The sequence below is a fragment of the Gopherus flavomarginatus genome, chromosome 5 (assembly GCF_025201925.1).
Source record: "Gopherus flavomarginatus isolate rGopFla2 chromosome 5, rGopFla2.mat.asm, whole genome shotgun sequence".
NCBI lineage: Eukaryota > Metazoa > Chordata > Testudines > Testudinidae > Gopherus > Gopherus flavomarginatus.
The window spans coordinates 101,118,411-101,135,191 of NC_066621.1; the positions used below are offsets into that span (position 1 = coordinate 101,118,411).

The 16,781-nt window shown below is 40.8% G+C and overlaps 1 long non-coding RNA gene across 3 annotated transcripts in view; it reads right to left on the reverse strand.

The window, feature by feature from the left end:
- Positions 1 to 746: 746 nt before the first annotated feature.
- Positions 747 to 16,781, reverse strand: part of LOC127051930 (uncharacterized) — a 190,275-nt gene continuing 174,240 nt past the window's right edge. The window contains exon 3 of one of the 3 annotated variants that reach the window (XR_007774645.1): positions 747 to 870. This is a non-coding gene — a long non-coding RNA (uncharacterized LOC127051930). Of the gene's footprint in view, positions 871 to 11,774; positions 11,897 to 14,295; positions 14,454 to 16,781 lie in introns of those variants that run through there. The other 2 variants (XR_007774644.1, XR_007774643.1) reach the window with 2 other exon arrangements.

Below are 16,781 nucleotides of genomic sequence, written 5' to 3' on the forward strand. Positions count from 1 at the left end.
TGTTATTTCAATGCTTAGTATCTTTAATTGAAGGCTGGACTAGAACATTTGACATGCTTTAAAGGGAAGGTTTGTTTGAAGGCTAAGGAGAGGAAGTTTACCGAGCCTGTAACTGCAAAGTTAGTTGTAATAAATCAGGACGTGAGGATATGTGCTATTTCAATCATTTTTTCCCTTCAACATATGAAAATTGGTTTCCCCTCTCACCTCCTTAAATATATTTCTGACTTCTGGATCCAGGTTCCTCAAGGGCCACAAATAGAGCCAGAATCTGTCATTAAAATAAAGGCTCATTGTAGGGAGGAGTAAAGACCCTTACTCCCCCAGAGGAAGCTCAAGAAGACACAGACTGCTGGAGCTCTGGGGTGCTTAATACGATTGAGAGGGTACAGTGTATAATCCCAGCTGTAGTGTGCGGAGAAGGAGGGGTAGATCCATAGCTTCACCTCTTTCCTGATCCCCTCTGTCTCTTTTGGGGTGGCTAGTGCCTTCATGTGATAGCATGAAGCAGTCCTTGCAGTCAGGATAGTGTAGGGACTGCAACTGTGACTCACCCGTAGGCAGAAAAGAGCTGGAGAAAGGGTGAGGATATCTCCTCAGACTCTCTAAGTCTTATGCACCCACACAAGGACAAAGCATAAATCTGTTTCACAGAAATTAACAAGCAAATACAATATAACATGAGGGGGAATAGGGCTCTGAGTCTGCTGCTGCTAGGTCTTATAGAAATAAATACCAAACTAAAGTGTAGGGGAGAGTCAAATTGAAGTCAATGGACTTGTACTAAGAAAAGATGTTGTCACTCAGAAGAGATGTTGATTAAAGGCATGGTGCAACTAACAAGAGTTATACGAGCATCCCATACTCTGCCTATGGAAGAAAAGCAAAGAAAACTTACTTAATAAGTATTTTTTAAGGCCAGATACAATTAAATCTCTGGCTGGCAAGCTGAAAGAATGAAGAGGGCCTTTTCATGTTCTCATTAAAAAGACATTAGAAAGGGTTGGGGATGAGTAATTATATTGAAGTTTACCACATCACTGATGTTCTCTATTGGAGGTTTCCATGAGCTCATCCGATTTCAGCTGGTGGTTTTGCTGAGTTCCCACCAGTAATATCTTAAGGATAACATAGCCCCTTACAGCACAATTCACCTGTTGGCACTTATGTTCCAGAATAAAATAAGTCAATGGTACAGAAAATGGGCAAAACACATGCAAAATTCACAAGATGTGGCTGCTAATAAACTCACTATATTAGTGAACTCTTGGAGGATATGCAAAATCATCTTAGTATATGAAATGTATAGAATATAACTCTAAAATACGACCTTTGAAGGCTGTTTTTTGGAGAGCTAGCTAGCTGTTAGAGAGAGAGCTAGTTGTCTCAAGTATTGATATGGCCCCCATTACTACAGGATCTGAGTACCTGATCATCTTTAATGTATTTATCCTCACAGCACCACCCTGAGGTAGGGAAAGGCTATTATCTCCAGAGGCACAGAGCAGCTAAGCAACTTGCCCAAGGACACAGAGCAAGTCTGTGGTGAAGTATAGACTCAAACCCAGGTTTCCCAAGTTCTAGGCTTATGTCCCAACACTGAATCACCCTTCCACAAAGAAAGCAGTGCTGCCAGAGGACAAATATATGTGCCAAAGTATAGATTCATCCAGTGCCATGACACAATTTTTACACTCCTGCTGAGAAGAAGGCCACCAGTCAAAGGGGCATTATCTTGTAAACTGGGTGTGTGGTTTTTTTTCCACAGGGTTCAAAGAGCCCAGAGAGAGCCTTGCAGATATTGGTACTGGATGAGAAATGCTCAGATTGGCATATATTTGAAAATACCAACACAGAAAATAGGTATCATTTTCTAAGACCAGCCAGTCTATGGTTAGAAGTACAGTAAAATCAGCTTGAGATGACGAAACCAAGGCAAGCAATAGATTAATTATCTGTCAGGCCTGACGAAAAGCATATATGAATACTTTTCCAAGGACATTTTTTTTAATGTATAATGTTAGACCCTTTATTCTCTTGTAATAGTACCATCCTTTATGCCAGGTGACTTGTGGCTTTGCAACAAATTAACATTGTATATGGATGGATGCAAAATGGAAGATTCTCCTCAGGAGCATTTGGTCTCCAGAACCTAATGAGAAGTGAACTTGGCATTATAGGTAATACCACTTTCTTTGTGTCACATTATGGCCAGCAGTATATGCTCAAGCAGCAGAGGAAAGGATCATTTGGCTCCCTCTTTGTCCATTATGCAAACTGCCTTCATCATGGGTTGTAGCATAGGGAGCATGGAGCAGAGCAAAAAGAACACTCCATGAGGCCACTGCTCCCCTCCTGTGCACATGGACAGGGAATACTTGACTCTCTTCTCCCCCTGCCACCCACAATGTGTCAGCCAGTGCAGCTGAGCCTGTATAGAGGAGGAAGTAAGAAGTGCCAGGCACAGGGCTGCGGCAGATCACTTCCCTCCTGGAGTATGGCCAGTCATGGTGAGGTAGATACTGAACTGTGGTTCTCCAAGTCACAGTTTGGCCTCTGGTGTGCTTCTGGGACAGTGAAACTACACACAGCCCCAGACACAGTGCTTGTGCTAACTCCAAAATCTAGCCTTATTTAATATAATTCTTAATAATTAATACAGTGTTGTTAGGTGTAAATGGCACATTATACTTTCTTACACTTACATTTTGTATTCTATTCAAGAACCAAAAGAGAGCTAAGACTTTTCATTACATGGTTGCTAAAATATTTGCCATTCGTATCCTAAAATGTTATTAAACCATATTTTAAATGTCTCTTACTGTTTATTAACAAATATAGACTGTTGCATGCTTTGTGCGTGTTGTCTTCTGGTGATAATTTTAGACTTTGACATGTCTGACATTGTCTTGTAATCAACACGTACATTATGGTAGGTTTATCTTTCTAGTGCCAGAAATGTAGGCAATGGATTCTGATGATACATTTTCATAGTTTCCTCTTGTGAGGTTGTTTTTCTTAATATTGTTTTTATAATAGTATCTTTTATACTCGAAACACTTCCCTCAATTCGTCCTTAGCATCCTGAAGATAAAAATGTGGAAGCTATAGCCAGTTGGACTGGAAAACATTGATATAGACTTTAAAGTGAAAAAAATATGGGCGCTATAGCTGTGTATACACAACACAATTCATGGGCTGTGTGTGTATCCACAGTCACCAGAGGTGCTTTCATCACAAACTATTCTCAGGCTAATTTAATGCAGGCAAAAATTCATCTGTCACACCATTTGCAGGGTTGGCAATGGCCAGAGTGGGAAGTGGACTGATTACATTGCTCAATATCCTGCCATCAAAATTTAAGGCATGCAATAGGATGAGCACTGTCTGATGTCCAAGTCTTCCAATCAGGTGCATTGTCTTTCAGTCTCTTTTTGTGTGTGTTACTAAATGTATGGGTGTGCTTCTGACATCTAGATGCACTTAACGACAACAAGCTTTGAAAAGTATTCACTTTCATCTGCAATTCAAGGCACTCATACTGATCAATGAGCTCTGAATAAATCCCCTTAATGAAGTCAATGGTACTCTTTCTACTGACTTTTGTGGGTTTTGGATTGGGCCCTAAATATCATGGCTTAGGTTATAGCAACCTGAAAGGCCAATTCTCATGCCCTGTACCATCATGAAAGTTGAGATCAGGTGATTAGCTTTTGCTCACAGTCTCTAGACCTGAACATGGAAGACAGGACACTTTCAGCAGAGAGCCCTCATGTATGGAATTCATGTTCCCTTCTGGTCTGTGACAGTCTGACTCTGTTGACTTACAGGGCACAATGTAAATCCCATTTGTTTATTTAGGTTTTGTATGTGGTGAGAGATGGTTGTGAGGAGTCATCCCTGAACTAGAACCGGATTAAGTCATATGCAGGGATGAGTCATTCCTATGTGATCTGTAGGGGGACTTATCCAAATGGAACCAACTTTTGAATATTATAAGTCTCTGCCATCACTAATAATTATTGGACTTACAAATAATGTGGAAGAATTTATGTCTTCCTGGTCTGACATGATTAGCAAAGCAGTGTGGTGCAATAGTAGGGCACAGGCTTAGGCTGCAGGAGACCTGAGTACTAATCCCATTTTAGCCACTGACCAGCTATGTGATTTTTAGGCAAGTCATTTCCCCCTCTCCCACTCTTTTTCTGTGTTGGCCATCTAGACTGTAAGCTATTTGGGACAATTTCTGCCTCTCACTATTAGGATTTCCTAATACTGATTTCAGGCTAGGCAGTTCTATATGGAAGTGTGAAATTTGGGCCTAGCAACAATCAGTTTTTAGACCACCAGCTTACAGTAATGTGAGTTTCAGGACTCTGTTTTAGGGAGAAGCTTGCCTTGTCTCACTCTGTTTTTGTTCTTATGGTGTTAAAGTTACGGCTGTTAAGAAATAAACTAGTGTTACATTACAACCTCCTATGCAGAATAGTCTGTCTTTTAGCTAACTTCTCTGTGTGTATATATCATGAACGTAACAGCTATGTTTTGTACAATGAATAGCACAATGTAGTCCTGATCTTGGATGGGATTTCTAGGTCCTTTTGTAATACACACAATAAATAATGATCTTTCTCATTAACAAAGGAATGTAATAGAAAACAAAGAACACATTCTAGACGCTTGCCTGAAGGAGAGGAAGTGCTAATGCTGCCTTTGCGGTAGGCTGTGGTTGAACCCATTATGGAGATGCTAAGATACAATGTCTGAGTCATGTATTTGTACATCATCAAATGTAAACTGTTACTAAATAAATCTTATTTTCTCAGAGTCCCTTGGCTGATGAGGTAAGGTTGTGGTGTCTGAGCAAAGTTTTTTGTTTTGGGCTGCCTGTGATTTTCATTTGGACCAATTCCACCCGCAACATTTTACTTATTTCACAGACTATGCCGTCACTGACAGAGGCCATTAAACAGAAATAAGGATGAATTCCATTTGGACAAAATATTACACAGCACAGAAGTACTGAATGCCTTCTGGGAAGTTTTAGCTATGAGGGTATGTAAAAGAGAATGGGACTTCCAGTTCATAAACAACACAAGACAAGAAGTCTGTTTTCTAACTGGTTCAAAAACTTTTGGTCATATATTTAGTACTTCTAGAACTAAAAGTGCTAAAATGTAACATGACTAAAACGGCAAGGCAAGCAATAAAAATTCCAATTTGACTCTAGGGATTGGTTCAGAAACATTGTGGTCAGAAATTTCTCTTTATCTGAGTTGCAGAAGGAGAATATACTTTGTTCTGAATGCATCTGGGAGAAATCTATTATCATTTTAAATTGGATTCAAGAAGAACATTTATAAGTTTTGAATCCTATTTAGGTTAGAGGCAGTTTAAATTTACCTTCCTTTAAGATCATGAGGATGGCTGAGCTGTAAGAGTTTTATGCAGTGTAGTTGTAGCCATGTCAGTCCCAGGATATTACAAAGACAAGGCAGATGAGGTAATCTCTTTTGCTGGACCAACATCCGTTGTCCAAACTATCTCTCATCCATAGAAGTTGGTCCAATAAAAAAAGGTTACCTCACCCACTTTGTCTCTGTAACAGCTTTGTCATTTTCCTGTAGGCTACTAGATGTTTTTACCTCTGCTCAGTAAAAATTCAAGGAATGATGCTAGCTTTTGGGATCTAGGAAACTAACTGCTGAAGCAGAAGCCTTGATTAATGGGGATTGATGATAAAATAAGAATTATGAGCTGTTTCTGCCCCTGTAGTCAGTGGAGTACTTACCTACTCTCACTGCTCTGTGAAAAGAGCCAGGCATTTTTTTTTCTCATTCTGTCTTCCACCAGAAGACCCTTATGGATTAAATGACCTTAACAATAAGGACTGTGCTGAAGGGAGTAGCCAACTAGGATCCCATGAACATCTGCGAAGTAGAGCAGGTGAAAGGTATTTCTTTCCAGGAGGACGTAATAGGACCACTGGACCCACCCCAGAAAATAAGTTGAGGGGACCTGAAATCTGGCTGTTAAAAGCAGCTTTGGGACAGTTCTATGTGACCTGGATCTCCAAGGAAACCTGTGAGAGTTGGCTCCTTGTGAATGGACCCTCCAGGGTCAGTTTGTGAACTGCATGTGAACTGAATCCTTCAGAGTTGGAACAGATCTAGCTTGTGCTGCCCAAATGCATTGATCAACACCCTGCTGGTTCTACTAACTCTTAGGCAGAGCTAACTGACAAATGTAATAAAATCCCTCCTGAACCATGTGGAAAAAGATGTCACCTTTTTTCTTCCCCCCCAACCAGTGAAAGAAGAGAAGAGCAAAGTTCCACTGAACCCTCCCAAATACAGTATATGGGAAGGGGAAGAGAATTTCCATCATCTTTCAGCTATGCAGTGGGGTGAGGGAGAGAGTGAGTGGAGGAAAGGGGATAAGTTAATTAAAGGGGGAGAGATAAAGGGGTATTGTGGGAAGAAAGAAAAGACTGAGATTCCTCTTTTCCAGCACATCAAAAACAAAACAAAACAAAACAAAACAAAACAAAACAAAAAACAAAAACCTACACACACCTTGCTGAAGCACTCAGAACCATTTGGACCTTATTCTCTTCCGACTTGCACCAGTTACATTTGTGCAGCTCCATTGACTTCAGTGGAGCTAGTCCTAATTTACACTGGTGTAATTAAAAGGCCCATAATACTCATGCTGCATAATAAGTGCCATGTCAGATCAGAACAAAGGATCATCTAGTCCAGGATCCTGTTTTCAGCAAGGGCACCTCCTGTTGCTTCTGAGGAAGGCCAACAATCCTATAACGCCCCTACCTACCTGTACAACGGTGTATATCTGGAATGGTAGAGAGGGGGAAATTCCCTGTTTGCCCTCCTCCTCAGCCCCCACAAGCAATCATTTTGCATCCTGAAGTGTGAGGTAAGGTTCAGTTATCAATATCATTACTTTAATTTACATACTAAAAATTTTGTCAATGGTTGACAAATTTTGCAATCTGTTTTTAAAATGGGGCCAGAGCACTTGTCTCAATGACTTCCTGTGACTGTGAATGCCACAAGTTAATTATATCCTGCATAAGTCTTTCCTTTTATTGGCTATAAATGTACCTCCTTTGATTTAATAAGAACAACTTTAGAAAAGTGAGCCTGACAGACCAGGGTGTTGATAACAGGAAATGTAGCTCTCTCCAGTTTCTCAGTCTGAGTCTGACACAGGTCAATTAGAAATAACTACCACCATCATATGACTCTTTGTGGCCCTCATTAAATCTATTTCCTAATTGACTACAATGGCAGTTGGATCAGACCCTAATAAAACTTCCTTCTTCACTGTACCTGTACCAAAAGGACATAAAATGCAAGTGTAGCTCATAGGCCAATTAACAGGGCATCAAGTGCAAATATTTGAATTTGTTAGCCAGCAGCAATACATTTGATGGGAAATTGGATCACAAAGAGAACATGCATTTGTTGGCACTACAACTGATTCAGTGATTAAGCCAAATTCACTGTTTCCATTCCTCCTCCTGTTGCCGTGAGTCACTATAGGATTCTCCAGCCTCTTCCTACATTGGGGTTTCACTGCTTTGGATGGAATTACGTAAGCACAGGTGTTGCAAATTGTTTAGTTTTCGCAATCTCTGCAGCAGCCTTGCTTTGTTACAGTTTGTTCTGAACGGGAAAGGGCACGGAGGGTGAGAATCCAGCCCTAGTGCTGCTCAGTACTGTTCTGTAAATACAGGGAATTCTGTGATTAAATGACATATTTTTCTCGTGATACTTAGAATTCTATCTCACTAAAATGCATGATTTGTATTGGAATGGCATAGAATTCTAATAGTTAAAGATGGGAAGTGGCTGTTAGGCTAGATTTACATTTCCAGTTTGTCCATGAAATTCTGATAAATGCACATGAAAATCTGTATAAAGAGCTAGTTTTTGATCCTTGGTGCATGTTGTTGCAGTAATTGCATGCATAAAGGTGGTGTTCATTTGATTACTTAACGTATTTGAAAATCCAGCCCATTACATCACCTAATCCAGCCCACTGCCAATGTGTGAGTATTCCTTGTAGGGTATTTTCCAGTGTTTTGTCCATGCCAATTTTTAGAATTGCAAGGAATGCAGCTTTTGATGCTTGAGAGACAAGTCATTATCTCACCTGTTTTTCACTGATTGTAGAAATGCATTCAAAGTACAAAGTTCACCTCTGAATTGGAGCTTTTGCAAAGAATGCTCGCACTCAAAGTTCCAGTCACGGCCTATTACAGGGAGACACCACTAGGGTTGGCTCAAGTTTTGACTCCTACCATACTCAAAGTTAAGGTCGGGGGGTGGGAGGAATGATCTGGGTCTGAGGTTCCTGATCAGACACATCTCTAATTTACGGAACCTTTTAGCACATCTAATACCCACCATTCTTTCCTCAGTCCTCTCTAATGTGAGAAGTGTTACTGAATGACCTGTATATGTGTTAGACATTCTACTTCTCACTTAGTCATGGAGAAGGAAAGAATGCTAATGTGACTCAGAGACAGGGAGGGGAAAGTAAGAGTCAGACCTCTGGATCAGGCACTCAGCCTGCTAGGGAGGAGGATTATTAGTGCCGGTGAACATGGATTACTTTATCCTTTGCCTGATGCAATAAGAGTGGGTGGGTGGGTGGGTGACTTCCTTCCCCCTTGTACCTGCCTTCCCTCACAAAAACAAAAAATTCTGGCTCTGGCTATTATTGGCTCACAAACAGCACTTTGAACAGCTGCTTTGAGATATGGCTTTGCTAATCTAGTTACTATGCCATTTAAAAGGAGCATCAGGCAGAGGGAGAATAGAAATGAGTCAGCCCCATGCATAGTCAGGGATCCTCACGTGTGTGCTTTTCTTTGCTTTTATCTTATCCCTTTCATGCTGTATTGATGAATGGCATGCTCTAGTTGTTCCTGTCCTGTATGGTCTGGGAACTCATCATAGAAATCTAGACTTTGTCAGGAACAAGACAGATCAGGTTGACAATTACTGCTTTGATTTGATGTGGCTGTACCTAATGCATTGACCATCACATTAATGTGAAATGCATTTGACCAATAAGCATCATGAGGCAACTAGGTTTGATGGCCTTTCCTTACTACTTTGATCCTTCTAAAAAAGTGAACATGCCAACATCAGTATTATTTGTATTGATTTACATTCATCTCAGGACAAAGTGCCAGATCCTCTGATGGTGTAAATCAGTTTAGCTCCATTTGGCTTCAATTTGCTTATTCCAGTTTTACAGCTAATGACAATGTGGCCCGAAGTATAAAAGCACCAAGAATTTATTATTTTGAAATGCTGTGTATACTGTAAATTTCCACATCAGAACCCCACAAATGATATAATAGTATCAGAGGGGTAGCCGTGTTAGTATGGATCTGTAAAAGCGGCAAAGAGTCCTGTGGCACGTTATAGACTAACAGCAGTATTGGAGCATGAGCTTTCATGGGTGAATACCCACGAAATGCATCCAACGAAGTGGGTATTCACCCATGAAAGCTCATGCTCTAATACGTCTGTTAGTCTATAAGGTGCCACAGAACTCTTTGCTGGTATAATAGTAGTTACAGCTAAAATTAATGGATTTTTAAACCAGAAGGGACTGTTATGATCTAGTCTGAAAATGATCTACCTGAAAATGGACACAGATTTAATTAAAGAGTGTTACGTTTGAATCAAGCTTCTCAAATCAACTATTTCAGCATGGCAACCTTATGGAATGCCAGTCAAAAGGCAAAAGGAAAATATCTCAATGTTAGTTGTAACTAGTGTATTTCATACATTTCCTGCTGGAAAACCACATTTCTTTTGCACAACTTGAATCAACACAGTGATATAACTTGCTATAGAAAATAAAATCCTTCAGAATAGTAGTCAAACCATTCCAAAGTCTGGTTTAAGGTAAATTCTTTCAAAGTCTTCATGAAAATGTAAGTGGATTTTGTTTTTCTTTCCATATGTATTTTACATTAGTGGTTCTCAACCAGCAGTCCCGGGGCCTCTTGGGGGAGCCGTGAGCAGGTTTCAGGGAGTTCACCAAGCATGGCTGGCATTAGACTTGCTAGGGCCAAGAGCAGAAAGCCAAAGCCTTGCCATGCAGGACTGCAACCTGGAGCTCCGAGCCCTACCACCCGAGGCTGAAGTCAAAGCCTGAGCAATTTAGCTTTGTGATGCCCCTTATGTCATGGGACCCCGGACAACTGCCCTGCTTGCTCCCCATTAATGCTGGCCCTGGCTTTTATATGCAGAAAAACGGTTGTGGCACAGCTGGGCTCCGGAGTTTTTATAGCATGCTGGGGGGCCTTCTGAAAGAAAAAGGTTAAGAATCCTTGTTTTACATAATTTTCTAGTTTTACTAAGATGTTCTCCAAATTAAAAAAAAAATCTTAAGAATAATGAAACACATTCATGAAGCATAATATTGAATCAACAAGAAATACTGCAAGCATTCTTTAGATTCTTCCAGAGACCTTTTTTTCCCCCTCTTGGGTGTGAAAAAGTGGGAAAATACTCTACCTAGAAGCCACAAAGTATGCAAATAATTCCTTAATAGGTTATTGGGCTGCACCTGCACACTCAGATTATTTAAAGTTCCAGTTACAGCAGAGCAGATTTCTTTTAATTGAAGATGTCTCTGCATTTTTAATATGTAGAGTCTTGTAGTGGATTTCAGGTGTAATTCCACCCTTTGTTAGTGAAAGCAATAATAACAACATAATAACTAACCCCTCAAAGTTCAGCTGGATTCAACACAATTTGACTTGTCCCTTGGTACCAAATAGATCTGTTTGCAGATGGTCTTTATTAGAAAAATTGATGGTGAGATTATTTCACAGCACTAATAATGTCTGGCCAATATCCTATAGGTCTTAATATTTACAGTAAATATTAAAGATGAATGTTCTCTTTAGGATCATCTGCCTGCATGCAAAAAAAAAATAATCAAGATACATGTACAAAAGGAGAAATAGTCAAAGTAGCTGCTGGGCAAATTAATAATTCTTTTTCCTTCTTAGATGTATTCTTGGAAAATTGCAAGGTTTTATTTCTGCATGCTAATAACCAGTATCTCAACAGGACAACTGGTTTATTCTATATAGCTAAGATTAATTGTATATTGTAGAACTGAATTTCTGTTGTGGACAAAATTGCTCTATCTGAAAGAATGTATTTGCCCCAAATACCACCACAGTACCATGGACAGACTGATAATTAGGTATTTTGCCGCCCCAAGCACAGCAGGAAGGCTGCCTTCGGGAGTTTGCCTATGGGAGGTCCCCAGTCCCGCGGATTCAGCAGCAGCCTGTGGGAGGTCCGCTGAAGCCATGGGACCAGTGGACCCTCCTCAGGCATGCCGCCCTCACGGCAACTGGCAGAGCGCCCCCTGTGGCTTGCCGCCCCAGGCACGCACTTGACATGCTGGTGCCTGGAGCCACCCCTGATTAGGCATACAGTTATTGAACTTGCATGTATAATTTGACAGCCTGTTCACCTGAGCTCTTTAGTAAATTAGTGGATTTGCAGGTTCAATGGGTACATGCATATTTTGGTGAATGCACAGTTGTGGCTATATTTGAAAATCTGGCTGATCTTCATAATCAGAAGGTCAGCAGAAAAGCTGGGCAGAAAAATGTCAAGAATGTTCATGACAAATTCAAAAAGCTTGGTTTTTCTCTACTTTTTTTATTTTTTCAATGAGAAATCAAAATGTGTGATGTTTTAAAAACCAAATGTTTTCCAGTTTCTGGCTTTTCAATTATTTTTTTCCTTTCTTCCTCTCCCTTTATCTTTCCTCCTCTCCTTTTCTTTGTCCAGCATACCGCATTTTTCCTTTTCCCATGTTGCCGCTGAAATAGGATTAAAAACAGAAAAGGGAGACGGGAAAGGAGGAGTGAAAAAACTGACTCAAAACCAGAAGTAACTTTCATTGATATGACAGTAGTCTATTAAAGAGATGTCTGTCTGTAAATATGCCAGTAGATGGAGCTCAAGAATATGCAGCATAGTTCATAATACACTAGGCCCTACCTTATTTAATTGATCACAAATATTGTAACTGCCTCAGCAAAGTGTCAGCTATAACTGTGCAGGGTAGGACCTGGTCCTGATTGTCCTCCTCTAAAGACAACAGTGCTTCATTACACGACATATAAAAGTTAATGTTTCCTTTTGGCTTACAGTTCTGGCTGCTTGCAATTTGTGACCTGATTCTGCAAGTACATATTTTTCAAATATCTGTAACACAATGCCAAGAAAAGAAATTCTATTTGGGGTTGCAAAGGCAAAGAACCAAAGGGAGTAATGTCTCCACGTCTGGGTTTATACTATTTCCACGCTTCAAGCTTCACTTATTTTGTTTCCCCTTCAACAGCTGCCGGAACTCCCCTTCAATGGACTGGGAACAGAGAAGATTTTTTTTCGCCACCTGTCCCAATTTGGGTTGGGTGCTTAAACTGTGAACTGTCCTGAGATTTAAGAACAGAAAAGTATTCTCAACTTCAGATTCTGTGCTTTGAGAAATGGAAACAGAAAAGCTCTGAGTACTTTCAAAACAGGTTGACTTGTAATTACAATCTAATCACCATACTCTCTGAGAGATTTTTCTCTTTTGTTTGCAGTCCAGAGTCCAGGGTTCTCCTTCAAACTTTGATCATTACCAGCATGTTTCAGCTGGAATTTTGCTTTGCAGCTCACGTCACAGGCACATATCTATTCCATTACAGGTTAAATATTGACGTCTGGATGACTCCCTCACAGAAATGCCCATGGAACAGGGCTCTGCAGGAGCTATGGAGTTACAGGGGAAGGGAGGGAAGAGACTGTCCCTGTAGACTGGGCAGTGATTTTTGCTTTAAATTCTGCAGATCTCCTATATTATACTGATACACTTAATATAATAGAAACATAGGTTTTAAAGCCAAGCCTCTAGATCTAAATCCCAAGATAAAGGCTTTAATATATTGGAACCAGGCTTTAGGTTTGTATTCAGTTTTATCTTAGCACATCAAAAGAGCATAATTCTATACCTTTGAAGCACAATTTGTTTTGCTGTACTGTCATGTAAACCTTTTCCCAAATTCTGACTGCATGATCTGTCAGCAGATGACCCTATAGTCATAAGCAGAAGGTTGCTTATTGAGATTCAGGGCAAACTTGTCCCCCGAGTACTACTAAAGCAATGTCTCCCCAGAGCCAGCTGACCAAAAATCTATTCCTTAAAGCCCCAAAAGATTATAAATCATTAGCGATTATCTTTGAGAACTCATGAAGGACAGGTGAGGTCCCAGAGGACTGCAGGAGAGCAAACATAATACACATCTTGAAAAATGGGGGAGGGGGAATGCTGACTCACCTATAATTCCTCAGGTCCTCTAACTTAGATATTTGAAAAGATATTGAGACAAAGTATTAAACAATCAATTTATAAGCACTGTGATACCGGAAGGCCAGAGAGCAGTGGTAGAGGGGAAATATATAAACCCTAGGCTAATTAAGGCATGGTTCCCTGTAGACTAGGGAGGGTGGCTACAGGTTAATTGGAGCTCCTGCAGTCAATTAAGGCCCTATCAGGAACCTAATAACCCTCTCTCCCCTCCCCGCTTCAGGTCCTTAAGGAGGAGAAGGAAGGTGAGGGGATTGGAGTCTGGAGGTGTGTTGTGACATTTGAAAGACCAGAGAACTGAAGTAAGAGACTCTCTTCCCCACTGTCTAAGGACTGAAGGTACTCCACCCAAGGGGGAAGAGGGTAAGAACCTGCAGGGACTGAGAGGGGCTGGGGCTTAGAGTGAGGAGCAAACCTACTTTCCTCCTCTACTACCTTCCTGGGCCACTAATGGGACCCGTGGTGCCCTAAGAGCAGGTGCAAGGGGTGGCATTGTAGCCCCCTGCCAGGAAAAGTGCAGGACCCACCATACTAACACTGGCCATCTTCTCACCTAGAAGCTAATAGGGGTGCAAGGAATAGCCAACATGAGTTTGTCAAGAATAAATCATACCAAACCAACCTCATTTCTTTCTTTGACAGGATTACTGGCCAGTGGATTGAGAGTAAACTGTAGACATAATACACCTTCATTTTTATTAAGGCTCTTGATGCAATCCCAAGTGATGTCATAAGCAAACTAGAGAAATATGGTGTAGATAACATTACTCAAAGGTAACACTGGACAACTGGAAAGATCATAGAGTAGTTATCAACAATTTCCTGTCAAATTGAGGAGATGTTTCTCATAGGGTCCCACTGGGTTCTGTCCTGGGTCAGTTACTCATTAATATTTTCATTAATCACTTGATAGTGGAGTGGTGAGCGTGCTTATACAGCTTGCAGATAAGACAATGCTGGAAGGGGTTGAAAGTACTTCAGAGGACAGGATTGGAATTCAAAGTGACCTTGGCATCATGGATCTGAAATCAAGAAGATGACACTCAATGAAGACAAGTGTAAAGTACTATGCATAGGAAGGAACAAATCAAATGAACAACTACAAAATCTAGAACAACAGACGAGGCTGTAGTACCCTTGAAAAGGAGCTGGTGGTTATAGTGGATAAAAAATTGTATGAGTGAACAATGTGAGCACTTGTTCAAAAGGCTAATCACTCTGGGGTGTATTAACAGGAGTATCACATGTAATAGGAGTGCCACACTTTAGCAAAGACATGGCCAAACTGAAGAGTCCAATGGAGAGCAACAAATGTGATAAAAGTTGTTAAGGGCAGTCATAAAGAAGATGGTGATCAATAATCTGCAGCAATAGATTTAGGTTGGATAGTTAAGCACTAGAACAGGTTTCCAAGGAAGGTTGTAGAATCCCCATCATTGGAGGTTTTTAAGAACAAGATGGCCTAGATTTTCTTGGTCCTGCCTCAGCATAGGGGGATGGACTAGGTGACTTCTCAAAGTCCTTCCAGACCTAGATTTCTATGATTAGTAGTAAGTCTTTCAATTCTGATTTGATGGATGCTTACTGATCTGGATTCTTGGTTTTAATCTATCATGTACCTACTGGGATATCAATGGAGATATGGTGAAACATATGATGGACAGTCCCTTGGCTATTATTTAGTCAGCTTCACTCTCTATCTATGAAATCAGTAACTCAAATATTTTCTCTTAAGTCATTTAATCTTTTAGAGTGAACCAGTGCAACTAGGTTTAAATATACCCCAAAGAACATTGAGGTTTTTATAATTAATGAAATGTCATTTGAAGGCAAGGACAGATGGGGATTTAGTTAAACTAAACATGGTTTGAATCAGCTCAAGTTGGTATGGGATTCAGCCAAAAATTGTTACCCAATATGATTGGGTTTTAATGGCCTATGTGAAATGAGTTGGTGGTTTCAGTGTGAGTCACAGTGGATTGGTGTTCATATCGCCTTCAAAAACCCACAATTGGCACCTTTGTTGGCAGTCCTGGTTGAGAGACCAGGGCTAGATTCTGAACTGTATCTCAGTAAATCTGAGAAAGTGGGAGGCAGCATACAAACACATTTTCCTTCCCAATCTCCAGGATTACTGGGGCTTTATCTAACTCATCCCTGACCTGGGGGGAGTGGAAGGATGGTACAGAACCAGCTACACGGGGCCTCAATCAGGTGAATCCCAAGTTGCCCTAATTTACCATCCCTTTGCCTCTCTAGGATGGAGAAAAGGGAACGGCTTCAATAATGAAAACTGGCCTGGAGAATGAATTCAACTCTTATCCCTACTCTCTCGCCTTTATGTCAGAGTTGAGGCAAATTGGCAGGATAATAGGAAGATGACACTGCTGCTGCCCATGCAGTACCTTTTCTGTGTCTTCAATTTCCAGGAATGCGTGCCTGGAATATTTTTCAAGCACCACATCACTACTAAGAGAATATAAATATACTAAGAAAAGCAGCTGCAAGTACAATCTTCATCCTCTTTTATTCCTGGCCTGAATTTAATCAACTTCAGTATAAACTAGAGAATTTTCAGAGCTGAGAGAGAATAAGTACAAATTAGGGGATGAATTAGTGCTCTAAGTCTCAGTACTGTCTCAGGTTAAGCAGTCAGAGTGCTTTGCAGAGTCGCATTAAGGATGGGACAACTTAGTTTGCTTTATTTTGAAGCTGCTTGAGCAGTATTAGACTGAAAGGTTTATTAAAACTGAAACACCATTTGGTTATGTCTTACTAGGAGTGAAAAGGAGGGGGAAGGTGAATGAAAATAATTTCTAATGAAAAAATAGGTTTTATACAGACTGAGAAAGCAGAGAAATACTAATGAAAAAATAAAAACATTATTTGTCACATCCTTGACAGAGTGTGTGTATAGATTACAGTGGTTCTCAAACTTTTTGGGGCTCAGGACCGATTTGTAAATGTTTATGGCCTGCCACGACCCAGTAAATAGTGTAGGTGGTGGAGACCAAGGAGCAGAGCTGTAACTAGGCATTTTAGCACTGGGGCCAGCATGGATATTTGCGCCCCCTGCCAGAATCAATGTGAGGGGCACACAGGGTCACGTGCCCCCCAGATTTGTTGCACATGCCCAACCGAGACAGCTCAGGTGGCTCACTGAGGTAATTCAGGGGGTGGAGGTGGTCCCTCCCTGAGACCTGTGGCTCCTGCAGTTCCTGTGCTATGGGGTTTTGGCTCTTCCTGGCTGGGCTTGACTCTTTACTCCAGAAGTTGCAACCTATGGGCTTGCAGCACCATTCAGGTTTGGCCCCTAGCCCCATGACCAGACCAAATTTGTGTGAGTGGAG